Here is an 11,857-nt window from a genome sequence, read left to right on the forward strand (position 1 = left end):
CAGTACATATTGGGCATCAAGATTTACAGAGATAGATCTAAAAAGATGATTGGACTTAGTCAAAGCACTTATATCAATAAGGTGCTTGATAGGTTCAAGATGGCGGACTCCAAGCGAGGCTACCTACCCATGTCTCATGGAATGACTCTAAGCAAGACTCAGTGCCCAAAAACACTTGATGAGCGTAGACGAATGAATGGGATTCCATATGCATCATTGATTGGTTCAATAATGTATGCTATGATATGTACACGCCCGGATGTTGCGTACGCACTCAGTGCTACGAGCAGATACCAGTCAGACCCAGGAGAGGCGCATTGGACTGCTGCCAAGAACATTCTGAAGTACCTGAAAAGGCACAAAGATGACTTCCTGGTCTATGGTGGAGATGATGAATTAATTGTTAAAGGCTATACGGACGCAAGTTTCCAAACCGACAAAGATGATTTCAGATCACAGTCTGGGTTTGTCTTCTGCCTCAACGGAGGAGCAGTAAGCTGGAAAAGTGCTAAGCAAAGCACCATTGCGGATTCTACAACTGAAGCGGAGTACATTGCTGCACATGAAGCAGCAAAGGAAGCTATATGGCTAAGGAAGTTCATAGGAGAACTAGGTGTAGTCCCCTCCATTAAAGGACCAATAGCCCTGTATTGTGATAATAACGGAGCTATTGCACAGGCAAAAGAGCCTAGACACCACCAGAGAGTCAAGCATGTACTTCGTAGATTTCACCTTCTACGAGAGTTCGTTGAAAGAAAAGAAGTCGAGATAAGCAAAATTGGAACTGATGACAACATATCAGATCCATTAACTAAACCTCTGCCGCAAGCGAAGCACAACTCGCACACTGCAGCTATGGGAATCAAGCATATTGGAGAATGGCTTTGATGTCTCTGTTTAATGTTTTAAAGTTTTAGAGTTTAAATCTTTGTAAAACATTATTGGTTAATCATTCACAATAAATGAAAGGAATTCATTTTTCCATTTAATTTGTGGTTTATTAAATGATGAGTCCCTTCAACTTGACGATATATTCAAGATAGACTGTCAGGACCAGTCCTGTGACTAAGAAATGTCTATCAAGTGAACTTGAATGTCAAAGGTTGAAAATGGTCCCTAATCGGAGTTTTCTATAAAATTGGACGCATAGAAAACGTTAGACAATTAGAATGCAAGATGACTAGTAGTTCTGTTTCTTGAACTATGTGGACATGGCAATGTCATAATCATTTGCATAGATACTTACTTTGGGAAGACTAGTATCGGACAAGACCTATGAAACTTTACTGTAAGAGATGAAAGTCTGTCATAAGTAAATTTCATTAAATTATTAGACACTAAATCCTCAATACCTGAGTGATTTGAGATTACTTGTTTGAGAACTGGTTGCTTTGACGTTGACCAACCGTCGCACCGTAAAAGGAGGCTATAAAGGCAACGCTCAGGTAATCACCTATCAAACGAAGTCTAATCTCAAGATCGCAAGATTGGGATTGTCCTCCCATAAATCGGGAAGAGATGCTTAAAAGTTGTACAAGGCCACTCGGAGAGCTAGAAACTGTGAAATGCATGGCCGTGCTCGGATGAATCATAGGCTATGATTATCTGTTTATTTGATCAGTTGAACTCTGAAACCGAGGAACGCCTCTGGACATAATAAGGATGACAACTCTTACCTTATGTTCAAGAGCAAGCATCGAGCGACAAAGGAATTAGGAAATGCACACTTGTCCCTAAGGACAAGTGGGAGACTGAAGGAAATAATGCCCTTGGTCCAAGTATACATTCTATGTTAAGTCTAATAAATGCGGTTCAGTATTAATTAACAAGTTAATAATTCAGTGAGATCAAGTGAGCTGAATGCCTAGCTAGAGGCCGCTTCAGTTCAAGTGGAATTAATGATATTAATCCACAGCTTACTCTTGACTGAACCCGTAGGGTCACACAAATAGTACGTAAACGGATCAAGTATTTAATGGCATTAAATACTCCATCTATGAATATTCGGAACCGACGGATCTTGGTTTCAGTGGGAGCTAAGATCGTCACAGGCAAGAAATGAATACTCCGGAAACGATGATATTGCCGGAAACGGAAATATGGATCGTATCGGAAATATGAATATTATCCAAGTCGTAGATGTTGCCGGAAACGGAAACATGGTACGTATCGGAAAATATTATTGGAAATGGAAATATTACCAGAATCGGAAATATTGCCGGAAACGGAAATATTGTCAGAATCGGAAATATTACCGGAATCGGAAAATAATTCCGGAAACGGAAATATTAAATATTTGTTCGAAACGGAAATTAATTCCGGAATCGGAAATATTAAATATTGTTCGTATCGGAAATAAATTCCGGAACTGGAAATTTAATCGGAAGCGTATCGTACGAATTAGCATCGGACGAGGCCTGCCGGACGAAGGCCCAGCACGAAGCCGGGCCATCGCCCAGCAAGCACGCGCGCCACAAGCCCAGCCAAGGCAGCGCCCAGGCCTACCGCAAGGCAGGCCCAGCGCGCGCCAAGGCCACGGATGCGTGGGCCGCGCTGCGTGGGCTGCTGCTCGCACGCGCATGGGCAGCCCTTGTGGCTGCCGTGTGTGTGTGAGTTTGTGCTCATGCGTGATTCCTAAATCTACAAGAGTTAGTGTATGATTAAATTCCTATTCCTAATTGGATAAATTAATTAAATAGAATTCATGTAGGATTCTAATTTCAATTAATTCGTATCCTACTAGGATTACGATTCCTTTTCCATAACTCTATAAATAAAGGCCTAGGGGTCATTATTTATACACAAGTTTTAAGTATTCAAAACTAAGATTTTTAAGCAGAAAAATCAGCCAATATTCTTGCCTACCTAACCGAAAATATTAGAACCTTAAGGGCGATTCTAGTTGGTCAATCTTAAGGCGGATCCGGACGTGCTGTGGACTATCTACGGAGGGACGACACTTGGAGTCCTAAAGACTTGTTCTTGTTCGGTTCGGGCGCAGCTAGGGAAGGCACGCAACAAAGAGTATGCATCTAAACTATGCTAAATGATTATGTGTAAATAATATGTTTCCTGGCTTTATGGTTTTTCCGCATGATTTATGAACTGTCATATGAATCATAACCTAACAATATACTTCATATATAATGTGAGATTTAGATTTCAAGTAGACCTTAAATCGCCCTGTGATTAGATTTTTACGCAATTTTTGCCCCTCCTGTTTAATTTTTTGCTTTTATAGTTTCATTATCCCATATTTACATGATTTTATTGTCAACTACAGTGTTAGATTTTTGAGAACAAGATGTATTGATAGTTGTCGTAATTTATAAAATACTAGTTATTCTTTGACATCTCTTTATGTCAGCATTTCCATGCAATTATAAGCATTGTATTCCTTTTCACTTTGTTGCTTGATATTTTAAGTCTGTGAATTGGTACAGGTATATTTATCACCATTTGATGGGACATGAAGTCGAGATGCAGGTGGTTTGAAATACTTTGCCTCGTCGATTTGGCGCTCCAGGTCTTCCAGAGTTGAATGCATCTCAGGTATTATATTCTTGTGTTTAACATTGTTCTTGTAGGGTACTAACTTATGCGGTATACTACTCTTAATAATAACCTTCTCTATTACATCCAGTGTGTATATTTTGTGGTTTGTTAATTGTTTCTAATTTACTTTGGATTTTGATTTCTAGCTACAATAATCGGGCAATTATGGAGGCTGCTCAAGTACTGCTTTATTTCGGAGTTGAACAAATCATCTATGTTTCTGAAATGACGCACTGCTAAATAAAGGTTTTTATTCTTAACTATACCACTTCAAAGCACTATTTGTTTTCAGAGTTTCTGATTCAAGCACATTCTAGCTCTTATTCTCAAACACCTAATACATCTTAAGATTCAGAAATGTTTCACGGTAATACATCTGAGCTTAATAGAAGTATCAACATAAATTAAGAGATTATGTTCTGAAATAGATAGTTGCTCTTATGTTCTGATCCTGCGTCCGTACTGCTCATAAGCGCTATTTACAGAAGAACAAAAAGTGAAAAACAATATGAAGCTATTAAAGTAAAGTACATCACTGAAACATATGAGCTAATTAATCTTATACTTCAGGCCACCTAAGAACCTAAGGACTTTCGTTCCCAATTTTGAACTAAATAACCTAAGGACTCATTTCAAACTTATTACATGATTAATATGCTTAGTTTTAAGTTTTCAATACTCGTTCCAATCGATTTATGCACATTTAAGGATCATTGGATCGTTATAGGTCATATTTAGGATAAAATGACATTTTCGCTCCCAACTTTGAACTAACGAACTTAAGAACTCATTTCAAACTTACTACATGATTCATATGATTAGTTTTAACTTTCCAAGACTCAATACAATCTATTTATGCACGTTTGAGACTTGTTTGGCCATTATAGGTCATATTTAGGCTAAAATGACATTTTCGCTCACAACTTTGAACTAACGAACCTAAGGACTCACTTCCAACTTATTACATGATTAATATGATTATTGTAAGTTTTCAAGACTCAATCCAATCGATTTATGCACATTTGAGACATGTTTGGTCGTTATAGGTCATATTTTGGCTAAAATGAGGCATTTTCGCTCCCAACTTTGAACTAACGAACCTAAGAACTCATTTCAAACTTATTACATGATTAAAATGATTAGTTTTAACTTTCCAAGACTCAATCCAATCTATTTATGCACATTTGAGACTTGTTTGACCATTATAGGTCATATTTAGGCTAATATGACATTTTCGCTCCCAACTTTGAACTAACGAACCTAAAAACTCATTTCAAACTTACTACATGATTCATATGATTATTTTTAACTTTTCAAGACTCAATCCAATCTATTTTTACACATTCGAGACTTGTTTGGCCGTTATTGGTCATATTTAAGCTAAAATGACATTTTCGCTCACAACTTTGTACTAACGAAATTAAGAACTCATTTCAAACTTATTACATGATTCATAAGATTAGTTTTAAGTTTCCAAGACTCAATCCAATCTATTTATGCACATTTGAGACTTATTTGGTCGTTATAGGTCATATTTATGCTAAAATAAAGCATTTTCGCTTCCAATTTTGAACTAAATAACCTAAGGACTCATTTCAAACTTATTACATGATCAATATGCTTAATTTTAAGTTTTCAATACTCGTTCCAATCGATTTATGCACATTTAAGGATCATTGGATCATTATAGGTCATATTTAGGCTAAAATGACATTTTCGCCAGAAGATGCTAATAAATATGACTTTTGAATGTGCTGTTACAAACTTAGCAAAAAAATTATGAGTAACAGATGTCATTATGATTCGGCTATTTGATGGTTTGATATCTATAAGCTGAATCCTAATGAAATGCATAGCCTTTATGCCCTAAGGTACCTAGGTGATTTCAGTAGTTCACACTCTCACAGCCTTCATTAGCTCCAAGCTTTATTACTGCTACTCTTGATAAGTCACTCAGTCCAAACTTAAGATGATTAGTGATCTCTCAAATTTGCAGTCATATAAACTCCTTTACCTTATCAAAGAGTACTCCATTAATGTGGAGGGTGATACTTTGAGCTTAACCTTTTCTCCCTCGTCCAATTACCTCTCCCTTTGTATATTTATTGCAGACATTCTTGAGTCTTGATTGTTTAGGAATGTAGGAAGTTAATCATGGTTTGTCTTTTAGGATACCTCTCCCAAACCTATATTGTAGAGGTGTATTATAGATGAGTGAGTCATAAATCTTTCTTGTTTCTCATTCTGGGTCTGTTATTGGAAGACATTTTTGCGAGCTACTGAAATGTTTGCTGGCTCGGTCATTTTTTAACAGCTAGAAGCTGTTCCAAAAGTTCTATTATAATGGCTTGAACATCGAATGAAATGGTAGTTGGAAAAGTTACTTGAACATATTGGTTTTTCTTCTACACTTAGGTGTTAGAGGTTAACTATCAAATTAGTGTTTGTTAAAAACAGCTGCTGCATTTGTTTAAAAAAAGAACCATGTCCTAGTGAAAGACTACTTCTAAAAGCTACATTTGTAGCTTATCTTAAACACTATCTTAACCTTTAAAAGTTGCTTCAAAGCACTGCCCAACGACCTTAAGTAGAGTTGTGGCACGATCAAAACTTAGTTTAGGTTTCTTTTGGAAAACGCTATCTTAGTTTTAAAAGGAACAAGGCACACCAAGATGCACAGGGATGCACTGATCTGTACTGATTTGTGCTGCTGCATTGATCAGTTCTGCTGCTGCTACACGGATCGGTGATGCTGCTGCCGTTGCACTGATCGGTGCTGCTGATGCCGCACTGATCTGCTGCCTACATGCTGATCTGCTGCTGCTGCACTAGTGCTGATCTGCTACACGTACTGATTTCCTACAAGGGAATTGAAATGTGATAAAATGATAGTTAATACAATAAAATAAAATAAAAGGGAATGCAAGTTGTTTATTTAAGATGTAACGAATTTGAAATTGATTGAAGAAAAGTCTTATCAATATAATATTAAATATTGCATAAATTTATCAACGTGATTAGTATATGAACTGATGGAATGGAAATGAGCTAGCAATATTTGTTTGTGATGTCTTAATTGACATGTGCATTTGGAATTAATGATTGGCACGTACTGTACAACTTTGTACCTTATTGCACAATGTTTTGCAACATAATTGTTGATATATTAATGTTAGTTATATTAGTATAACTTGTATTTGGTAATATTTAGTACATTTTGATATGTTGTAATTTAATTATATAGGGCTGCTCCTCCCAAATTTAAAATCTAACATCGGAAATTCAGAAAAATTATATATATATATATATATATATATATATATATATATGTATATATATATATATATATATATATATGTATAAACTAATGGAATACTACGTCAATTGTTAGGCACTAACTTAATTGACTTAAATGACATTTCCGCTCCCAACTTTGAACTAAAAAACCTAAGGACTTATTTGATTCTTATTACATGACTAATATGCATAGTTTTAACTTTCTAAAACTCATTCGAATCTATTTATTCACATTTAAGGGTCATTGGGTCGTTATAGGTCATATTTAGGCTAAAATGACATTTCTGCTCCCAACTTTGAACTAAAGAACCTAAGGACTCATTTGATTCTTATTACACGACTAATATACATAGTTTTAACTTTCTAAAACTCATTCGAATCTATTTATGCACATTTAAGGGTCATTGGGTCGTTATAGGTCATATTTAGGCTAAAATGACATTTCTGCTCCAACCTTTGAACTAAAGAACCTAAGGACTCATTTGATTCTTATTACATGACTAATATACATAGTTTTAACTTTCTAAAACTCATTCGAATCTATTTATGCACATTTAAGGGTCATTGGGTCGTTACAGGTCATATTTAGAGCTAAAATGACATTTCTGCTCCCAACTTTGAACTAAAGAACATAAGGACTCATTTGATTCTTATTACATGATTAATATGCATAGTTTTAACTTTCGAAAACTTATTCGAATCTATTTATGCACATTTCAAGATCATTGGGTCGTTATAGGTCATATTTAGGCTAAAATGACATTTCCGCTCCCAACTTTGAACTAAAGAACCTAAGGAATCGTTTGATTCTTATTACATGACTAATATGCATAGTTTTAACTTTCTAAAACTAATTCGAATCTATTTATGCACATTTAAGGGTCATTGGGTCGTTATAGGTCATATTTAGAGCTAAAATGACATTTCCGCTCCCAACTTTGAACTAAAGAACATAAGGACTCATTTGATTCTTATTACATGATTAATATGTATAGTTTTAACTCTCTAAAACTCATTGCAATCTATTTATGCACATTTAAGACTCACTGGATCGTTATAGGTCATATTTAGAGCTAAAATGATATTTCCGCTCCCAACTTTGAACTAAAGAACCTAAGGATACATTTGATTCTTATTACATGACTAAAATGCATAGATTTTACTTTCTAAAACTCATTCAAATCTATTTATGCACATTTAAGGCTCATTGGGCCGTTATAGGTCATATTTAGGCTAAAATGACATTTCTGCTCCCAACTTTGAACTAAAGAACATAAGGACTCATTTGATTCTTATGACATGACTAATATGCATAGTTTTAACTTTCTAAAACTTAGTTGAATCTATTTATGCACATTTAAAGATCATTGGGTCGTTATAGACTTATAGGTCATATTTAGGCTAAAATGACATTTCCGCTCCCAACTTTGAACTAAAGAACCTAAGGATACATTTGATTCTTATTACATGACTAATATGCATAGTTTTAACTTTCTAAAACTCATTCGAACCTATTTATGCACATTTAAGGCTCGTTGGGTCGTTATAGGTCATATTTAGAGCTAAAATGACATTTCCGCTCCCAACTTTGGGTCGTTATAGGTAATCAAATAATTTTTCTTACTCTAAATTGATTCGTATTCTAGACTATTAGTACATTGTCATTAGTTGCTTGAATGTTAAAATGTGACATTTCATTTTCATTTAATCGATCTAATGCTCCCATCAAAATTTTGTTTTTGTAAAGGTCTATTCTCCGAAGATTGCGCCTTATGCTAGTGAGGAAAATGATGTGGTTCGTGAGCAATGGGCTATGTTTTATACCAGCATGTATTTATTATTGATCTGAGGGCGCTTGATCGAGTTGGTTTAGGTGTTATAGAACAATTTTTTATGTTGAAATGTATGCATACGTTGAAATTGGAACGTGCATATATTTATTTAAATGTATATATATGGTACGTGCACTTTGGTTTTGGGATATATATACAAAACACCAGTTATTGTTTTTATATTTGTTATACAGGTTGCGATATTCTATTATTGTTGTGACAGGTTTCTATATTTGGTGCAAGGCACTCTAGGTATCCCTAAACAAAACTAAAATAAAACTAAAATTTTCCCGCCAAAAGTGCTTTTGTTACAGCGTACATATATATGTACGTTGCAACAAAGGTGAAAAATTTGGCAAAATTTCAGACTTGTTGCAGCGTACAAATAGATGTACCCTGCAACAAGTGGGGTCTTTTACAGCGTACATGAATTTGTACGCTGCAAAAGACCCATATTTTTGCCACAATTTTGCGACTTGTTGCAGCGTACATGCAAATGTACGCTGTAAAAAATTACTTTTCGCAGCGTACATTGTACGCTGCAACAAGTTAATACTTGTTGCAGGCCCCCCAGTTGCAGCATACGATGTACGCTGCAACAGGGGTCTAAAAGCCCGCTGCAATAAGGGTTTTTTCTACTAGTGTCTTTATAGCAACTACAGTCCAGTTCCGACCCATCAGGCTACAAAGAGCCCAAATCCGAGCAACTTGACGAAGTGATCTTGGATCCTGCAAAGCCAGAACAAGTCGTCTTAATTGGATGTGACGTACCTGACGACATCAGGTCGGAACTTATAACATTTCTCAAAGCCAACGCAGATTGCTTCGCATGGTCCCATGAAGATATGCCAGGTATCAGTCCCGTCGTCATCACTCACAAGCTCAGTGTTGATCCACATCATAAGCCCGTCAAACAGAAACGACGGAAGTTCGCTCCAGAATGCAATCAAATCATAAATGACGAGGATCAGCAATTATTAGACACCGCGAAGATGAGAGAAGTCAAATATCCAGATTGGCTGGCCAACGTCGTCGTAGTTAGAAAGATCAACGGGAAATGGCGTGTCTGCATAGATTTTACCGACATCAACAAAGCATGCCCTAAAGACTCCTTTCCCTTACCCCACATCGACGCCATGTTTGATGCCACTGTTGGGCATGAAATGCTCACATTTATGGATGCATTCAGTGGATACAATCAGATTCTGATGCACCCGGACGATCAGGAGAAAACCGCCTTCATCACGGAACGTGGAACCTACTGTTACAAAGTCATGCCCTTCGGCTTAAGGAACAATGGTGCTACTTATCAACGCCTAGTCAACAAGATGTTCAGAAAATAGTTAGGCGACACTATGGAGGTCTATATCGAAGACATGTTGGTAAAGTCCAAGAAAGCCTCAGATCACATCTCACACCTTCAGCAAGCCTTCGACGTCTTACGAGAATACAACATGAAACTCAACCCCACCAAGTGCTCGTTTGGAGTCTCCTCCGAAAAATTTATGGGTTACATGGTCACTCAAAGACGCATCGAAGCTAGTCCCGACCAAATCCGTGCAATCATCAACCTACAGTCACCTCGAAACCAAAAGGACATGCAAAAGCTAGCAGGAAGAGTGGCTGCTCTCAACCGTTTCATCTCCAGGTCGTCTAATAAGTGCAAATTATTTTACGACATCCTCACGAAGAACGAGAAGTTCAATTGGACCGACCAACACGAAGTTGCATTACAGCAACTGAAACAGTACCTGTCAGAACCCTTGCTGCTGTCGAAACCAAAAGACAATTAGGAATTACAAGTATACCTTGCAGTTACAGAGTCGACCATCAGTGCAGTATTAGTACGAGAAGAAGACGGTAGACAGTTACCCATCTATTACGTCAGTAAGTCCTTACTTAGCGCCGAAACGAGGTACTCCCATCTTGAAAAACTTGTCCTTGCACTAATTGTTGCTTCTACTAAATTACGCCCTTATTTTGAATGTCATCCTATAACTATTAGAACTAACTATCCCATGAAGTCAATCATGAGGATGCCCGAGTTATCTGGCAGGATGTCCAAATGGGCAATACAGTTGGGTTGTTACGACATCAGATACGAACCTCGCACAGCCATCAAGTCGCAGGCTCTAGCGGATTTTGTGGCTGACTTCAGCCTAAGTCTCCAACACGAGGTCGACAAGGAAGTCAACATACTAACCGATGATGAACTCTCGTCAACATAGACCTTGCATACTGACGGCTCCTCAAACATACGGGGGACAGGTTTGGGTATTGTGCTAAAGTCGCCACAAGGGGACACCATAGTGCAATCTGTTTGTTGCGAGTTCAAAGATACCAACAACGAGGCGGAGTACGAAGCCTTGATCTTAGGATTGTTAGTAGCACTCGACATGAGTATCCGTCGACTTGAGGTACGTTGTGATTCATTATTGACTATCAGTCAAATTAACGGTTCGTATGCAGCAAAGGATTCTAAGATGCAAGCCTATCTAGAAATAGGAAAAAGGCTCGCCAACAAGTTCGACTCATGCACCCTACAGCAAATACCAAGAGACCAGAACACCCATGCCGACGCCTTAGCCAATCTTAGCTCAAACATCAAACCCAAGCTCACCTCCATCCCCGTAGTCCACTTGATGTACCCAACCATCATCAAGGACAACATACCCATCATTTAACGAACTCCACCAACTCAAATGCCCTCATCATGGCGCGACCCCTATATACATTGGCTCAAACACCATACCATACCATCCCACGTGGAATCACTCACGAAAAATCCTTCTGCATGAAAGCTTCTAGATTCATCCTAATCCACGGAGTATTGTTCAGGAAGTCAGTTGCAGGACCATACCTGAGATGCTTTGATCATGACGAGATCCAGTCGACATTGCTGAACATACATGATGGCGAATGTGAAAGATGCAATCACCTTCACCAGGAAATGTGACTCTTGCCAGCGGTTCGCATCCATCTCTCACCAACCTTGTGAGGAGCTCCATCCCATCTTGTCCCCCTGGCCCTTCATGAAGTGGGGGATGGATATAGTAGGCCCCTTACCACAGGCGTCAGGGCAACGCGTCTTGATTTTAGGGATGACTGATTACTTCTCCAAGTGGATCGAAGCAGAAGCATTTAAACGAGTCCGAGACACTGAGGTCATATCA

At 37.7% G+C, this 11,857-nt stretch overlaps 1 long non-coding RNA gene across 1 annotated transcript; it reads left to right on the forward strand.

The window, feature by feature from the left end:
- The first annotated feature begins 3,437 nt into the window (after positions 1-3,437).
- On the forward strand, positions 3,438-8,614 carry LOC130469224 (uncharacterized). Its single transcript, XR_008929622.1, has 3 exons — positions 3,438-3,552; positions 3,702-3,801; positions 8,600-8,614. It is a non-coding gene; the product is annotated as an uncharacterized lncRNA (long non-coding RNA).
- Positions 8,615-11,857: the final 3,243 nt, after the last annotated feature.

The sequence above is a fragment of the Spinacia oleracea genome, chromosome 3 (assembly GCF_020520425.1).
Source record: "Spinacia oleracea cultivar Varoflay chromosome 3, BTI_SOV_V1, whole genome shotgun sequence".
In the NCBI taxonomy this organism is placed as follows: Eukaryota; Viridiplantae; Streptophyta; class Magnoliopsida; order Caryophyllales; family Amaranthaceae; genus Spinacia; species Spinacia oleracea.